Here is an 18,729-nt window from a genome sequence, read left to right as displayed (position 1 = left end):
AAAGTTACACCTGACCCCTAGACTCGATTATGGTACTGCACTAGGTATCGGATTGGGCTGCCTTTGATATGCCAATCAATGAAATCCTTAGAGGGAGTCAAAACTTGGGTATGTTGGGGCAGTATGAGAATTCATCTGAGTAGACAATCATAGTGACAGGATCAACCCTTTTGTTGGACAAAGTGAATAATCAGGGAATGCACTCTCTTTAACGAAAACCTAAACTGTCGGTAGTTGATTTCAAACTTGCTGAGATTTGTTTTTGCAAAATATGTTTATATAGAGATATACATATATATTATGGTTTCACAAATTGCTTGTAAAAGGTTCTTATTCTCGGGATCCATGTGAGTAGAGAGTGCAACACTGTACCTTGCAACCAAGGGAAAGGTCATCTATTATCGGGTAGTGTTTGATCATTGAGCTGAGAGGTTAAGTATAAGACCATTTAGGGATAATAAACCTGATGGTCTAATCTCACATAAGTCCATAGTCCTTGGGCCTTCATAAGGTGGCTGAACTCATTGACCATTTAGTGTAAATGTTATGTCTGCTAAGAGCCCATGTTGATGGATCAGGGGTTCACTGTCTTTAGTAGTGAATTTGACTAAGCCTTGTAACAGATGTTAGGCTGAACCCGTATGGCTTTTGTGGAGATCAATGCTAGAGTCCCACACTATACAAAGATAATCAAACTAGCCAGCATTCAATGTGAAAGTGAGCTATGTGATTAAATGGGCCTAAAGCCCATTTCGAATTGGGCTTAAGTGATTTAATTAAATGGGCGAATTATGTTTTATAATGTGATTAGGATTAGCTAAAAGATAAGATAAGTCTTATCCATTTAAGAGGCCATATCCAGATAAAGATTAGGATCAAAAAACTTTTTCCTAATTCGATTAGGAAGCTAATCCAAAGAAGGTTACAAATAAGAGGGTGAATTCTTCTTAAAGAGGTAATTCTTTCTGCAATCTTTTTCTCCCTCTACTCTTGCCGTCGTACCCAGTTCAATTTCCACCTCCTAGAGTGATCAAGAACCGTTCTTAATATTGTTTATTGGTAGAAGAAACAATCTAAAGTCATGCTCACGTACTCCCTACTCAATTCTTGGTGAAGAATCTGGGTTTGGTGAAGAACCCCTTTGTTAATCCTACCTCAACATAAGCTGTGTCATTTTTAGTGAATGTGGGTTTTGGTGACTTCTTTGGGCGTAAATACCTACATTGGGAGGAGTTTTTGCATGGATTATGTATCAGGTATTCATCTCCCTCTTTTGGTTTCAAATCAGGTCCAGTTTGTTTCAAAAACGAACATTGAAAATGCAGTTTTCTAAATTAAGGAATAGGATTCCTAAAAGGGAGAAAAAAACTTTTTTGAAAATTTGCCCAACCTCTCTGCAAAATTCGACCATCCATATGATGAATCTCCTTCCCTTCAAACTGTCGTTAGTGGCTTTTGTAGATCTGCGATGGTAACTTGGTTTTCCAAACCATGGTAAGCTGTGAAGGGGCAATACCGTCATTAGTGGCTTTATCTCAATTCGACACGACTCGCTTTGTCTCAATCCAGTCTATTTGGATGAATACAGAGGTAGAGGAAAAGGAAGATGATGAATAGTGTCATTGCCCTTCCTTGATATTTTCATAAAAAGTTGCTCTATTTTTGTTATTTTATAAAAATATTATCTTTTATTGATATTAGGGCAAAAAGTTACCTTTATTTGCTAGAAACCCTTGTTTATATTCAAATTCGGATTCGAAACAAATTCGGACTACATTTCGATTTTTCTAAATATATAGCATTCATCCATTGCTCATTAGTTCCGACTTGATTATCAAGCTTTGAATTTTTTACGTATATTCGACTCAAATAACAAGTTATTTGAGTTTGGTTTAGCTTGAGTTGATTAAGAATAAATTAATATTCAAAAAATATTAAGAAATTCAAATAAATGTTATAAATATATATATTATGAAACTTGATTATAAATTTATTATTTTATTTATGTTATAATTAAAAATATATTAAAAATAATATTTTTATAAGCATAATTAGGCTCACAAATGACTCGAGTGGGATTAGTTGCATTTGATGGTCCATGTTAGGAGCGGATTTTTCTAGGGCTTCGTTCGCTTTTTGATAAATTACTTACCCGGGTAAATGTATTTACCTAGGAAAGACTTACCCAAGTAATTGCATTTACCCATGTTCTTTTATTTCCCATGTAAATGAGGCAATGCTTATTTTAGCCATAAAAATCCAATATTAAAAGGGGCATTTTTATCCCATTCAAGTGTTGGCAACTTTTATCCCAAGTGGGAAAGTTATTTATCCACCTAGGAGATGGGTATCACTTACTAAACTTTCCCTAGTCCCCATATAAATCTAGAAAACAAACATGGGTTTCTTGGTCAATGGGAATCCCATTGACCAACTTTCCCCTTATCAAAATCGAGAACAAGAACGCCTCCTAGGAGGTAGAGTAGGGAGAAATTAGAGGCTACTTACAATTGAGGGGTAACCCTTCCCCAAGCATCACAAAGTGACAAAGAAACAATAAAGTAGAAGCTTAAAAATAAAACAACAACAACAATGAGCCTTACATTGGGAACATCTCCCTTGTAAGGACCATGCCATGGTAGTTGATCTAAACTCAACTTCATGACCCGCCCAAGCTTCTTCCATAGTGATAGAATTTGAACCAACATCTTTTCTAACCATGAAGTAAAATTTTCATCGCGATCTCTTGCCACCACACCTATGTAGGGGTGTCCATGAAAAATCGAAAAATCGAACCGTAAATTGCGGTTAACCGAGCAGGTCGGTTCAGTTTCAGTTCAGAATTTTTGAAAAATCGAAGGACCGATTCAGTTTTTGGTTAACCTATAAAAAACCGACGATTAATCAAATTGACCGATATATATATTTATATGTATATTTTATAAATATTTTTAATATATGTCACATATTTTCTATGTATTTTATATAAATATATATTCATTATATATAAATATATACTTATATTTTATTTATAATGATCTATTTTCAAATATATTATATATTTTTAAAATATTTATAATATATTATATATCATTTATTATTTATAATATAATATTATACATATATTTATATGATATATATTATAAATATAAAAAATCGAAAAACCAAAGAACCGAACCAGTCAAAAACTGAAACCGGTGGACCGATTAACCGGTGGTACCGGTTTAGTTTCGGTTTGGCGAAATAAAAAACTGGTACCACCGGTTCGGTTTACAAAAAAGGGCCATGGTTCGGTTAACCGAACCGTGGACACCCCCTACACCTATGGTACACATCATTTTTTTTCTTGGATGCATTGGATTTTATCTTCACTTCACTCCTATTAGGAAATTTCTATCAAACTTGAATGAATTTGTTTGAAGAGCATGGTTAAGGATCAACATCTAGCTAAATAATGAAAACTCCACAAAGCTTGACCTAACTTTATTGATGATCATCAACGGAAGTATACTAGAATTACTGAAAAATCTTGTTATTTTATTTTTCCAAATATGTCATTATAAGGTCATCATGCAAGAATTTTTAAGTATTCTCACTCTCATGAGGTCTACAAGTGATTAGATCCATCATTGACTAAAACTAATGAGCAATTTGACATTTAGTAAAGATATAATTAATATCATCATCATTACCACAAAAGGAACAAACCACATTTTTTGGTAGTACCCATTACTCTTAATCTTACTTTGCTCAAAGTTTGTCTTGAGGAGAAACATAAAATATTTTATCTTAAGGTGGACACTTTAATTTCTAAATTAGAGGATGTGTAGTTGTGTACTATTTCTCAAAGAATAATCCTCTTTTTTTAGTAGGGAATAAACCGGTCTTATCTTAAACTTGCATTTATGGTTAGCTCGCCAAATCAGTTCATTCTCTATCATTTAATGGGAAGATAATAGATTACTAAAGACTAATTCTAAAAATTTCTACTTCTTTTATGAGTGACTAAAGCATTTAATAAATTATTCCATCACATCTAAGGTATTTATTTTTAATGACTTGAACACAAAGGTTATTGAGTTGGTGTCAGCACCTGATTTTTACTAATAAATTATTCCATCACATCTCAATCCGCCGCTTGTACCCTCCAATTTACCCCACACACTCAGTCAGACCCATCCAACCTCCTTGAAACACCCAAAAGCCAAATTTCACCCCATGAACCCTCAGATCCATCGGTAAACCTTCCCGATACCTACCCAATGGACCTTATCAACCCTCACATACACCTTAGACATTAGATCAGATACAACCATCAGACTCAGGACCTCCTAAAACACCTACCCATGAAATTTCAACTCAAGATTCCTCCATTTACCCTTAATTATACCAAGATTCCATTTCAAGGTTCCAGATTGAATGAATTATAAATCTGCCCGATTCGGGCCTAGTTAGCTCAATCTAACCTTACCAATCACCTCAAACTGCCTAAAAACCTTACTCTATGAAATTTTTCCAAAAACTGTCTTTATTTGTTCCTTAATCACACAAAGATTCCATTTCGACCCCTAAGATTAACCAAATTCACCCCTTTCCAAATCTGCCCAATCCAGGTCCAGTTAGGCCAATTTGACCCCACCGATCAACTCAGAATGGCAATAAACCCCACCCTATAAATTTTCAGCCCAAAATACCTTCATTAACCCTTCCATCCCAAAAAGATTTCTTTTCAGCTAATCTCATAGGTCCGTGCACACAAACCCACCCCCTATCGTTGGTTCCATCTCAACCCTTCATTTCCGATTCAAAAATCTCCACCCTTGAACCAAACCCCCCCAGTCCAACTCCTAGACCCCAACTCCTAGACCGATCTTGACATGGGTTCGCAAAATTCCGAAATTACCCGTAAATTTGGTAAAGTCGCAAAAAACCCCCTGCATGCAATATAAAATGCCCAAAACCCTCATTTACCCTAATCATCGGAGAAGTTTAGGAGGGAGAGATTGATCACTATCTTCTCTGCTTGAACCAGTGACAGAGCAAGAAGGGTCCCTTTTCTCTTGAGATTTTGCCCCGCTTCCTCTCATCTTCTCCCTTTTTTCTCAGTCTTCCCCCCTTCCCCCCTTTCCTCTTCTTTTTCATCGTCCATCAGATCCAATGGTATAGTGGCTACGAGGCAAAATCCCTCCCATCATTGAATATTCTCTTCTTCCTTCTTCTAGTTTCATTTTGTTTCGAAAATATGGTTATCGTCATTGCTTCATCGACTTTCGATCCCTTGCACCTGTGGTGATCCATCCCATTTTCAATGTGAAGTAGAGAACATGTTTTCGTTTGAACAGAGCACCTGTGTAGCGTCGATTTCAACTTCCCCAAACAACCTAGATTTCTTTGAAGTCCATAAATAGACCATTCTCCATCCCCACCGAGGTATTTAGCTTCTTTGTTCTCCGACCACGTTTTGGGAGCAAGCGGGATTAGGTAATCTTTCCTTAATCGGTTCTCTCACTCTTTCATTTACTTATTCCGTCTTCTTATCTATGCATGATCGAATAATGAGAAAAGGAGAAAGCCGACTCTCTATTAGTTTTAATTTTGTTTATCTGTTCCTCTGTTAGTTTCTTTTTTTTTTTGATAAATCTTCTTTGATGCTTCTTATTATTGTTTTAGTGATCCCTTCATTGGACCTTTTAAATATGTTTTTGTGTTATATAAGATTTAAATCTCAATGTTAAGTTTGTAAATCTATTTCCATGTTAATTTCTTTTCTTTAAATTTTCTCTGATATATTTGATCAAATCTTTAGTATTCCTTTGTCTTTGTTTTTCGCCATTTCCTTGTTGTGCATTTTACCTCTTATTCTTTGATGCATTTTATCAAACCACATTAGTATTTTCTGTCTTTGCATTTTGTCGTTTATTTTCTGTTACAGTTCCTTAAACTGTATTGATTTTACCCACTATCGAATAACAAATTTGATTGATTTCTGATGCGTTTGATTAAGTAGTTTTTAATTCAACGCTTCTTCATGTATATTTTAATTCTTACCGAACAACAAGCTTAGTTGGTTCTAATGCATTTTATCAAACATTAGTATGAGTGTTTTATTTTTTGGTTATGTTGCATCTTATTTTCATTTTGTTTTCTTTTTATTTTTTTATTTCCATTTTTATCTTCATACTATATGGTCTTATTGGATTTGGTTAAAGGGATTGTTTCTCGCTTGTTCAATATGTGAAATAATCATTAAGTTGTGTGCTCTCTATGGTGATGATCGATTGTGTTTCTCCTTAGGTTTTTTTTTTTGTTTAATAATATGCTTCAGGCCTTTATTTAATTCAGGTTATCAGTTTTCCTTAGTCTATGCATACTTGTTCTCAACATTCCAAGTCGGCCCCACCTTTGGACCTAGAAGAGGATGCCTAATCCCTTCCCTTTCCCATCCGAAACCTATCCAGACCGTTTTAGCCAGTATAACTCCATTTTCAGCCCAAGTGGCAAGTGAACCGATTTTTTTGATTCTTACACTTGGGTTAAAACTTTCCATTCTAATATTGCAACACAAGTCACATTAATCCATTCCAAATTTTTTATACTTTATCCACTATTCTTAGTATTTACATATTAAGTTCCCTTTAACCAAATTTATTAAATTCTTATCATTTTCCCCCAAAGGAATTGTGTGTACTTTTCTATTAATGGAATCCACAACTAATTAAGGAAAATTGAAATACTTCATTAAAAATTATGAGCCCATACAAATTATTTATTTAAGAAGTGTAACTATAATAGATAATGAAAGATAATTATTTTTTCCACTTAGATATTTTTATCAATTTTGTTCATGGCCCTCTTAAATGTCTCCTTATTAACCCTAGGCTCAATGATAAAAAAATCTTGGATAGTTCTTTTTCTTTTTTCATAAGTTATTTAATTTTAAGAGTATTGTTAATTGTAGCTTAAGTAAAAATTGGGCAATCATCCACAAATTAAAGAATTAGAATATTAGGTTTATATTTTGAGGCCTTAAAACTTAACTCTTCTTTAGGAATCTTTATTTGTTACTTACTAATTTAAATAAAACTTCACTACAAAGAATAAACATATAGGGTGATAGAATATTTCATTTTGTAATTGTTTTTGGGAGTTTGAAAACCTTTAAGGGGGAACTATTGATTAAAACTTGATAATAATATTTGTTGATGGTTTTGAAGTCTTTAGTTTGAGAGACATCATCGAGCACAGTTAGAACAAAACTAAGTTATATGAATAACAAATTTTAAGCCACTTATATTAAAAGCTTTATAAAAATGAGAACATTTAGTGTTAATCGCCATTAGGTTTCCAAATTATTACACTCTAAAAAATATGTATTTGCCATTTATGTATGACTGAATGGAGTATTTTGTTAGGACTTTTCAATGGGTTTGCTTAAAATTATCTCACTATATGACATTCACTGAAATGAACGTTATGAAAGTCTAACCTAATCGATTAAACAAGTCTCTATACCCAAATTCCTCTTTATTGTGGTCATTAAAGGCTACTGCTTTCAATTATATGATGTTCTAAAATAAAGAAGACTCAGATCTGATTTACAAACCTTATTTACAAATTTTGGATTATTCTTTTGTTCAAGAAAATCACTATTATTGTTATCATCATCTTTTCTTATATGAGATTCATACATTTCCTTTAAGATTCTTCTCATTATCACCAATGATGGATAAAAATGGGGTTCTCTTAATAAAATAAAAGATTTTTAATTGTTTTGTTTAGATAAGGAATGGTAGGGAAGATTTTATTAACCACTAGTTGATGAACTAGTTAAAAAAAATCACTCTCCTTGGACTAGATTTAAATGGACATTAAAATAGAGAAGAGGCTTAATGCACAATTTTATTAATTTGATTTAATTTTAGCAAATAATATCTATTATCTAGTATAGTTCATTTTTAAAAAGATTAAAGAGTGGTTATAATAGATTTCACAAAAGGTGAATGGTACTTAGAATTAACTCTATGCCGGTTTTAAAGAACTGTGATAATTGTTTTGAAATTTAGTTTAATAAAAAAAATCTTTGCATCTATTACCATTTTATCCTAAAATGGTGGAGGAAACAAGTGTACTCATTTTTGTTTCATTTATGACAATGTTATCTTGCATATTTCTTTTTATATATTATGTAAGAAAAAAAGATAAGAAATTTAGCTTTTGAATAAGTTTTAAAAGAGATACATTATTAAAGATGTACCTTTGAATATATTTTACTTACAGAATCCATTTTTTTCAATTTATTTTATGAGATGAATACAAGAATTCAACTTTATACTATCACTCTGAAAATTCAACTGATGGACAATCGCAAAAAGCACATAAAAATGAACAAAATAACTTAAGTTATCAAGTGAGTCATATCAAGAATGAAATAACATCCCCTTATTCAATATTATGTGTTTCGTTCTATAGATATTTCATGATAGGCGTTTATCAAAATGCTGCCATGTCATCGCCAAATCAGCATTTAGCCCATTATGGTGATCAATACGCATAGATACTCACAAAAGCTGTCATTGATTTATGTACACGCCTATCATTGGGGGAAGTTTCATTTTAACACTTTCCCCAACGGTTAGGCATTTATTCACTGTCCTACTGATGTAGCGCCTAATGGCACATAGTGGCGCCTACTTGTCATAAATGGTTGACATGTGTAAAATTAGAATTAAGAGGAAAATTTATAAAATTCTTAGAATCTATCTCACACAACAAAAAAAAGAGATTAATCATTGCTTTTTGATGGCACTCTTGTAACAACATGAAAACTTAATGCCATATGTAAAATTAAAAAAGCGGCAATGCTTACTTTTTAATGACATTCATATAATTAGTAAAAATTCAATGTGACAAATAATGACACTCTTGTAATTACATTAAAACTCAATGTCATATGCAAAAATAAAAATAAAACAATGATTGATTTTAATGACACTCTTATAATTAGAAAAACTCAAGGTGACAAATAGTGACACTCTTATAACTATTAAAAAAAACTTAATGTGACAAATAATGATTATTTTAACTAGTAAAAAACTGAAGATAATAAATAATAATACTTTTGTAACTATACAAACTTAAAGAAATAAATAATGATGACACTTTTGTAATTAGTAATGTTTATGGACATTCACATGTCTCACTAGTGCCAAAACAACAAAATATCTCATAGGATTTTATACAACCATCGTATATTGAGATTTCGTACGAAGCAAAATGAGTGTTCTGTCTGTACTCATTTTGCTTTTAGTATATAGATATATATTTAACTACTAATTTAAATGAATTCCTTTAAGTAGCATAATTATTCATTCAACTTAATTCAATTCTTACTTTTTCATAAGAAATCACTTTGGCACCGTAGCTTATCAATATGACACGTGACTAATATATTTTAAGAGAGAAATTTTAGGAGTATTTTTAGGTAATTGGATTGGAAATAAATAAATATAAAATGATAACTTGACATAATAAGAGTGGCGTGGATTGAAAATGATAAAGAATTAAGAAAAGTGTAACATAAGGGTTTGGAGCAATGAAAAACTTTTTTGATGTGAGACACATTGATTTATATATAGGATACATATGATAAGATGAATATTGGGCTTGAAAAGTAAAATATAAATTGTCTTATTCATAAAAGATTGGAAAAATGAAGCTTTTTGTCTTATAAAAGTTGAAAAATTATTTCAAAAGACAAAAACTGAATATTCTAAATATGAGAAAAGTTGAAAAAGTCAAACTTTTTGTCTTATTTAAAAGGTGGAATATCTTCAAGGACAAATGTTAATTTTTATAACAAGAGAAAGATTAAGAATTTATAGACTTTTGTTTTATTTGTATAAATTAAAAAATTATTTTAAAAGGCAAAAAATAAACTTTACTTATTAATGAAAGGATTGAAAATGTTTGCCAAATATTTTTTTAAATAAGAAAAACATTGTAAAAAGTGAAAAGACAAAAATAATTTTTTTTAAATAAGTCACGCTGAAGAAATGAATGATTGCTGGATATAAAATTCTTCACTCATAGTTAAAGAGAGTAAATGCTTAATTAAGTAATTAATTTGAAAAGTAAAGTAATTAAATTGATAAATTTACTTTGAAGGGAATAATGTTGAAAATTGAAAATATCTTTTGAAGAATAAAAAAAGAGAAATGTATTGAACAAATGAGACATCTCTTCTTTAAGAAGGAGACGTGTTTTTAAACAAGTAAATTAATTCCATCTTATTGATTTAAGTAATTTTTTAGATTGATTGATATATTTAATTTAACAAAGGAAATTTGATTATACTTTGTATTTGTCTATTTTTAAGAAACTTATAGACACTATTTGTTTTGTTTTTGTTTTTGATAAATTGAGGGAAAAATTGGTTAATGGGAAAATGTTTCCTTTAATTAATAATTCCATATTTTATTTTTAGTAACTGTGAGTCACACGATAAATTACTTTTTCTATGAGTATCACTTATTTCTCTTAAGTGAAAGATAATTTTCTCATTTGGGAAAAAATTGCCAAAACATTATGGGCCTATTTGTTTTTACTTAATGTGTGTGTGTGAGGGGGGATGATTTTCTCTTAAGTGAAAAATAACTTTCTCACTTGGGGAAAAGTTGCCAAAACATTATGTGCCAATTTGTTTTTACTTAATGTGTGTGTGTGTGTGTGGTGGTGGGGGGATGGTTCCCATTGACCAAGAATCTCATGTTTTTTTTGTGAATTTATGCGAAGCCTAATAAAAAGTTGTTTTCTCTAGGTATTATTTACCCAAGTAATTAATACATTTTTCAAAGTGGGTAAGTTATTTTTTCTCACAATAGGGGAAAGTTGCTAGTACATGATGGGATAATATTATTCCTTTTAATTTTGTCTTTTTAAGGATAAAATGGTTATATTTTTGTTTACTTAGGAAATAAAAGAACACAGGTAAATATACTTTCCCGAGTAAAGTATACTTATTCAGATAAATCGCCAAAAGAGAAAACGAATAAGGCCTATGAGACAAAATTGCCCCTCTTAATAATGAAGTTTTATGAAAAAAATATTAATTATTGAAATTACCTAAAAAACATTTTTGATCAAATGAACATCAGGAATGCATTCACCTTAGTAAGTATTTCTTGGCAAATAACTTACAAAAAAAATGAGCGAGGATATAAAGGGGAAACAAGAACAAGATTTGTTATTGTATTGTATGTAGTCTTTAAGAGGAAAATAAATGTGCATGTTGAGTTTTCAAGGGTTGAAGGCAAAACTATATCAAATTTTTAGGAAAAAGACGGAAACAATGTTAAGTTCTTAAAAAGGTGAAAGTGTGTGGCATTGAGTGTTTAAGGATTAAAGGAGGATGAGTGAATTAAGATAGCACATTCGAGTTTAGTTAGTGGGAAAATGGTTTAGTTAATACCCATACAATTTATTATGTTGATGTAAATGGTTTGGTTGACACCTATCGAGTCTAAATGATTAGTAGATTGTAAATTCTCAAAGTAGTTACATTGATGACAAAATGTAAGTCTCAAAAGGATTAAACCTATATAAATCCTAATATCATCGTTTACTCTTTTTATCATTCTTTCTTAATTTCAATTTTATTATACGTAAATGCAACGTGTTTCAAATTTGATTAAAAATGTTTGAATGCAACATTTAAATATTCAAATAGATGTTCATCACTTATATTTAAATAATGATTGATTAGTTAAATATCTTTTTTTTTGGAAAAAAATTATTTATTAAGGACAAGACAATAAATTACAAATAAAATTAGGCATTATAACAATACTAACCACATGAGGCATAATAAATTAACATAGATCTAAATAACACAACAAATAACAAACTCAAAAAGAAAGGAAAAATAAAGACAATCAACACGTTACAAAATAAACCACAACTAAAATATCAAAGAGGGACAACAATTATCAATAATAGAACAAGAACTACTAACACAGTTGACAACATGAGACAATTAATGAAAAAAAACCTCAATAAACTAAAAATTAGATTTTAAACACTTTCTTGCAATAGTATGAGCCATTTCATTTTCTTTAATGGGAATCCAACACACTTTGAGAAACATACTAGAACATCGAGCTTTGATATCTTTGCACCAAAAGAGAAATCTTATGGACAAAGTATTCATCACCAAAAGAGCTTTGGTTTTAGCTAATAAAGGAGAAGAAACTACACAAGAGCCACCTTTAACACCCAACAAATACCATCTCTATTTTTAAACAAAAAAACCAAAAATTGTACATGAAATATTCACAAAACCACCATTTTTATCTCTAATTTACTCAAATATGATTGCAATAAATATCCAATCAATTCAATCAATTAAATGAACATATATTGCTATCATACTTGAGTAGATTGATGTGTTTTATTCATTAAGAAAGCAAAATTTTAAAATTGTATAACCTAATTCACCTTCTATTAGGTTGCTAATTAAGCAGCAATTTCATTTTTATCTTTTTTTTTGTATGTAATCTATTAGCATGTTATTAGTAATCTACCTTGTAGGAACAAAGGTACTTTGGTAAGGTCCAATCAATTCAATCAAATAAGATTTGACCCTATTAACTAATATCTTAGTAGTGATATTGTAAATGACATTATTTATAAAAAAAGAGAGATTTTTTTTAATAATCAAAAGAATGAGGGGGCATGAGACCTTACCCTTGAAACAAAAAACTAAAAGCGAAAGCTTGATCTATAGAAAAAGTTAATAAACAAAAAACGAGAGTAAATTAAGAATAATAGGGGTGTTAACCTTTGTTTTTTTTTTTTCTAGAGGATCCATGAACATTTTCTAGTTTAGGCATCTCTTGAATCTTCTTGGATTTAGAATCCATTTTCTTTCTTTTGCTTTTCAGTGCCACTCAATGTTAATTTGAGCCATTTATCTCTTGTGTATAGTAGTTTTAATTGAGTTCTCGCCAATGGGACCACTTTGCTTTGTAGGAGTGGTTGTATGGTCAGAGATCATTGCGCATGTGCCTTCAAGAACACCCTGAGCTCTATAGAGTTGAGATCTACTAAAAAGGAAATGCACATTTTTATTGATTTTGATCTTCTAACCGTTTTGACTCCATTGATTCACCCTTGGCCAAGGAAAACCCGACCTTTCATCGCCACACTATTTTCTTGTTCTGTTTCTATTATTTCATGTAGTTTTGTGTTACGAAGCTTCCAATTACTTTTCTTTGCTCAATCTTCATGTTCCTTCTCAGTGTGTCCATATTAACATTTTGTCAAATACAACTTGTGCTAACCTCTGGTTTTGTCTCATGTTATCTAAGACTTACGCATGTTTGTCATGATCTACACTATTGCTCATAAAGTTATTTTTATCAAACACCTAACATGTTCCCAAATATAGTTTTTGGGTCACCATCATCTCCACTTTTGTTCTTCACCATGGGTAGTTGTTCAGTTAGTAGAGCTTCAATTATTCAGAACTCAGACTCACAACAGGATCTACAATGAGGGGATTTGTATTGGGGGTGTCTTCCGTTGAATCTTTTAGGACATTTATTCGTGGTTTCCATTCTTAACGTTTAATCAGTATAGTCTTCTTGGCATTGGGATGATCAAGGTCAATGACGAAATCTATTTTACCCTTTTCTTTTTTAGTAGTTTCTATTTTCTACGTGAACATATTGTGCTTGCAATCCGAATCCTTATGTCCAAGCTTGAAATAGCAAATAAAATAATTAAGTAGTTGCTGATAAAAAATTGATTGCCAAAGCCCATCATTGCTAGAACCAATCCACACCCATTGAGGGTGGTCTTCGAGTAGATTTAAATGAGATAAACCGTATTTCAGAACATGCCCAATAACATTGCAATCGATAGAAACAAGTTCACAAAAAAAAAAAAAAAAAATCACCGGTAGGTAGGGAAAATTGATCCAAAGTGGAATTACAAAAGTCTCCAAACTGACTCAAAATCAAATGTCCATTTCATCAAATGAAACAAGAAAGATTAGATCTTAAACACCTCTTTTAACTAGATCTTCGGAAAATCTTCCTCTATAGAGAAATGAATCAAAATGTGTTTTGAGTCTAAAGAAGTTGCTTAGGTCTCAGCTTTCAAGTTGAACGAGCATAGTACAAAATCCTTGATCTTAGTGAGAGGTGGGCGTTCATGCATGCACTTGCTGATCAAAGTGTGTTTTAGCACCTTGTAGGTCTGGAGAAATATCTCATAAGGAAGAAAACAGCTGGTTCTCCTGCTTTAGACTCAACGAAATAACATAAACATAAAAAAAAAGGGGTGGTGAGCAAAGAAGAATGTGAAAGAACAACAATAAAGGATATTTTCCCCACCGGTGGGAAAGAAAGAACTTGATTAGTCATGTCAGTGACTACTAGGGTTTCTCTCAATGATAAAACCTCCTCTACACTAATATTAGATACAAGGAAATGCTCACAATTTGGACAATTTTCCTAGCTGATGGTCCATATGCGTCTGCTTATGCAAAACTCATAAAACTTCTTTGGACTATTCATCTATAATAGAAAAAGGAAAGAGGAGAGGCAAAAAGCCACTTGCCACATTGCTCACACGAGTTCCTCTAGCCTCTCCCTTCTCACATTCCAGTCTATTTTATTTTAAATAACAAAAATAACCCTATAAGAAATCTATACCTGCTGACTAGGCACATTCCAGTTCCTCTAGCCTCTCCCTTCTCACATTCCCCCAAAGATATATGGCTCCCTATTCAATAACTTGGATTTCTATATTTCTGTTAAGGGCGTTAAGGCATTGGCAGACCTTGAAAACCAGATGAACAAGCAGTTTATTCCATACACCTGGTACCCTACTTCTCTAATGGTGTGCCCTATGCACACAAGTTCATCCTCACAACTTGTACATTTTCCAATCACAAAGCAAAGCTTAGTTTCATGCCTTGAATTATAGAGGCCAGCTCTGCTTGTATAGGTCCAAAAAATTGTAAAGTGATCCCTCCATAAGTTGTACGTGAAGATTACCATCACAAGCAGTTCAGACCAATTTCTTTTTCTTATCAGAAATATTCAGATCATAATTATTTTATATTTCAAGAAGTGGAAGATAACAACTTACTCCATAAGTTTGTCAACACATGTGTTCACTGTCAATTAGTAATGAGGAATAGTTTGTCTTGAAAGTAGCAAGCGTGAAGCTATGACCTGCCAAAAATAGGGTAAAAGAGATGATAAAGTTTCCATTTCACCATGTTAGGTCTCTGTATTCCTATTAACATATGCAATAAATAAGCTAAGGTGATTACTTTTCCTATCTGAGAGTGTGGAAGGTCAGTGTAGTCCATTGTTTCTGCTACTGTTGTGTCCTTGGTCTTGGAGACTAGAACCGAAAAATCCTTTCCGCTGGAAGCTACAATATAGGACAGAACTAGTAGGAAAGTTATAGGATCCAAGTGATATGTAATCAGTCAAAAGAACTATTCTGAACAAGAGAACAATAAAAAGAGAGACCTCAGAGTCCAATAAATGATACAGACCTACATATTAGCAGCATGTCCATTTAAAGTCAAAAGGTATTAACTTTCACTGAATGCCAATAATGTGAACTACATGAAAACATTGGTAAATGGTAAATGCACTCTAGCTGATACTTGATTACCCTGTAATGGTAAATGCACTTACTTTCTAATGAATAAAAAAGAGGCTAGGTTTCAATTGGCAAAGAAGGTACAAGTTCTTAACTTCTTACCTGTGAATACAAGGAAATGTGAAACCTTCTGGCTTCCTCTAGCTACAACATCTCATCTTTAATTGTAGTAGCATTTTTTATTAATTCAGTTGCACCAATAATATGAAGAAACCTGATAAGAAATATGGCACAAACATTTATACAAAAATTGAATCAAAATTTAAGTATGTTTCCATTGACACCTGTCAATTTGTGAGGTTCTTTCAATTAGAGGACCCATTGGTGGAAAGTAAAACCATACAGGTGGAAGTGGAGAAAATGTAAAAGATTGGAATTTGAACCAAGCACTGAGGAGCCTCTCAAGAGAGGAAGAGCCTAGCTTGGTTTTCTATTAGAAATGCTATATCCTGAAACCTACAATCGCTCATATTGATCTAATGTTTTTTGAGTGTCTCTTATATCAACTATGTTGATTTACTGAAAAAAATCTTAAATAATGTTGATTTATTGTCTTTAGACATGTGCATATATGAGAATTTTGGAAGAGGGAAGGAAGCAATCTAGATAAGCCCTGCTAAGCCAAGTAAACTCAAGTTTCAGGTAAAATCACTATAACCACTACAAGCTGATTTGATTTAGGTTGAAGCCTTGGAACCGGAGTTGGTTAGTTAGGCTTGGGTTGGTTTAGAGGATTGGTAAAAAAAAACCAAGGCTCAAGAGTAATTGTTCCAAAAATTTATAGTTTGTGATGCCTAATCATGATTGTCATGACAACTTTAAAATTTGCATCCCTTCCTACCTGATACAAAATTTGAATTTCTACCTTTTGTCCTGCCCCTCTATTTTTGCCACTTCAGATAAAGTTGAGAGAAATCCCAATGCCAAGAAAGCAACATAAGCCTTGGCAGAAATGTCTGAAAACATGGAAACTCTTTCATCCAAGTAGTCAACCCACCACACTGTAGATTGAAAACACAGGCCCTTGAATGAAAATTTATAGCAAATAAGGTGATCCATCATATCAAAGCAGCATGACCACAATAATGGAAAATCATGGGCATGTCTAGATCTTTGATGGCACAAATGCTCTTCGCATATTCAATGTTCAACACTTGAATCTATAAACACTAGTTCTAAGGATCCTACCGTCCTTAGAAAATATTGGAGGGGCACAAAAGAAACAGATCACCTTTGTTGGTTGAAGGCCCAATTAACTTCTGTGATCTGAACTAAAAGCTTATTTGGGCTTTAATGCATGCAAAGAAACATATCACTCAGATACTCACTATCTGTAATTTGACCCAACTCCCAAGCTGTTGGTTTGTGGTAAGAATCAACTATTCTATTGGTTGTATCAATTTCAACCTTGTTGATGGATGTAATAACTACTAACAAATTTTGAAAGAATGTTATAATGCTGGGATTTGAAGTGGAGTTTGGGTTTTGCTTTCAAATGGTTGCTATAATTGGTTGTTGGTGTGTGCTGATCTAAAGAATGGAAATGCAAGTGGGTGGTAATGGATTTTATTTTCTTTTCTTTTATTTTTGTTCTTTTTTATATTTCTCTTAGATGATTGCTGGTCATCTTTCTTGTCATTCTCACTAGTACCTTCTAACAATTCTTTAGGGCTGGCAACATAAGACTACTGACTTTGCTTGGATTTCAAACTCCAAATCAGCACTTAAATGAAGGGATTTGGCAGAATTTTTTCAACCAACACCCAATTTGACATGATCCCCTCCGATCTGTGCTTGCTTGCCATTGGCAATGCACAGCATGAGCATAGTCTAAAAGGTCCTAATTTTTTTGTTCTTTGTTCTTTTTCTTTGATATTTTCTCTGAAGAAAGCTCATTACTGGACTCTAGTACATGGGATTTTGTTTATAAAACTCTTGCTATTGTTTCTGATTTGTTGATTTCAAACTCTTGCTTTCTATTGTCACTATTCATGTTTAATCAGACTTCTATCTAATTTGAAATTAGATTAGAATGTTATTATACTCTAATCAACTTGATAGAGATCTTTCAAACTTATTAGCTACAAAGATAGAGCTAAATCAGGCAAACAACAAAATAAACGTAGAAAAATTCAAACACCATACAAAACTAACAACCAAATAACTATACTCACATAAGGATGCATTCCAAACTGAATTTGGGAAAAAAATTAAAGCACATTTAAATATTTGAAAGGAGATGCTAAATTTAACATGCATTTCATACAAAGAAAAATCAAGGAAAGCATACCTTGTTGTGGTTTGGCCTGGCCTGGTCTGCAGTGGAAAAACTAGAGAGGAATGAAAAAATAAAGTGAGAGAGAGAAGGAGAGGAGGAGGAAGAAGAAGAATAGGAAAGAGGAGAGAAAAAAAAAATTAACGGTAATTTACCTCGTCGTCACTATCGCCGGAGTTTCGATTCAGATCAGTACTTCGAACTTCTGCCGGAGGAGGGAGTGACGAAAGGATGAGTGAGGGTTAGAAAGTTGGATTCGAGTAGATAGAGATTTGAGGGGTATTTTGTCATTTTGGTTTTTTCTTATATTAAATAGTGGGAATGGGATTCTGATTGGGGGATTGCCATTCCGATTCTGGACCCCTATTCCTGCAAATCAAACATACCCTACTAGATGAATTTCATCGAGTATGCATGCATGGTGTTGTAAGAACGTTCTGATTGGTGATATATGTCCAATCTTTATCAACTAAAACAGTGAAGCCGACCAAATAAAGTTTAAAGAATAAACATATGAGTGAGAGACCACTTGGAAAACAATGTCTTTCCAATAGAACAATATATCCTTGTAGAAAATCCCTCTATAAGATATTATTTTCTTATTTACCCAGGGTATTAACTTTTTTTGCTTTTCCGATAGCTTTATTTTTTGATTTTATATAATCAGCCAATCTCTATATAAGATATTCTTTCCCATGTTTAGGTAAAATCATAGTATAAGAAATGTGTTTTTCTCTGTTTTTGTAGAAAATCGGGTAAAGTGTGGTACCAAG

At 32.3% G+C, this 18,729-nt stretch overlaps 1 long non-coding RNA gene across 9 annotated transcripts; it reads right to left on the bottom strand.

Moving 5' to 3' along the window:
• Window positions 1-13,885: 13,885 nt before the first annotated feature.
• LOC104590516 (uncharacterized) lies at window positions 13,886-18,481 on the bottom strand. Of its 9 annotated transcripts, none has more exons than XR_016078266.1 (5): window positions 18,112-18,481; window positions 17,972-18,011; window positions 16,547-16,682; window positions 15,341-15,895; window positions 13,886-15,239 (listed from the first exon to the last, which is right to left on the bottom strand). It is a non-coding gene; the product is annotated as an uncharacterized LOC104590516 (long non-coding RNA). The 9 variants fall into 9 exon arrangements; XR_016078271.1 differs by having other exon boundaries at window positions 15,341-15,462; window positions 15,572-16,682; window positions 18,112-18,478; XR_016078267.1 differs by having other exon boundaries at window positions 15,341-15,640; window positions 15,784-16,682; window positions 18,112-18,477.
• Window positions 18,482-18,729: the final 248 nt, after the last annotated feature.

The sequence above is a fragment of the Nelumbo nucifera genome, chromosome 7 (genome assembly GCF_055504915.1).
Source record: "Nelumbo nucifera cultivar China Antique chromosome 7, China Antique-T2T, whole genome shotgun sequence".
NCBI classification, from domain to species: Eukaryota; Viridiplantae; Streptophyta; class Magnoliopsida; order Proteales; family Nelumbonaceae; genus Nelumbo; species Nelumbo nucifera.
The sequence above is the reverse complement of the archived record's forward strand: the minus strand, read 5'-3'. Positions and strand labels throughout refer to the sequence as shown.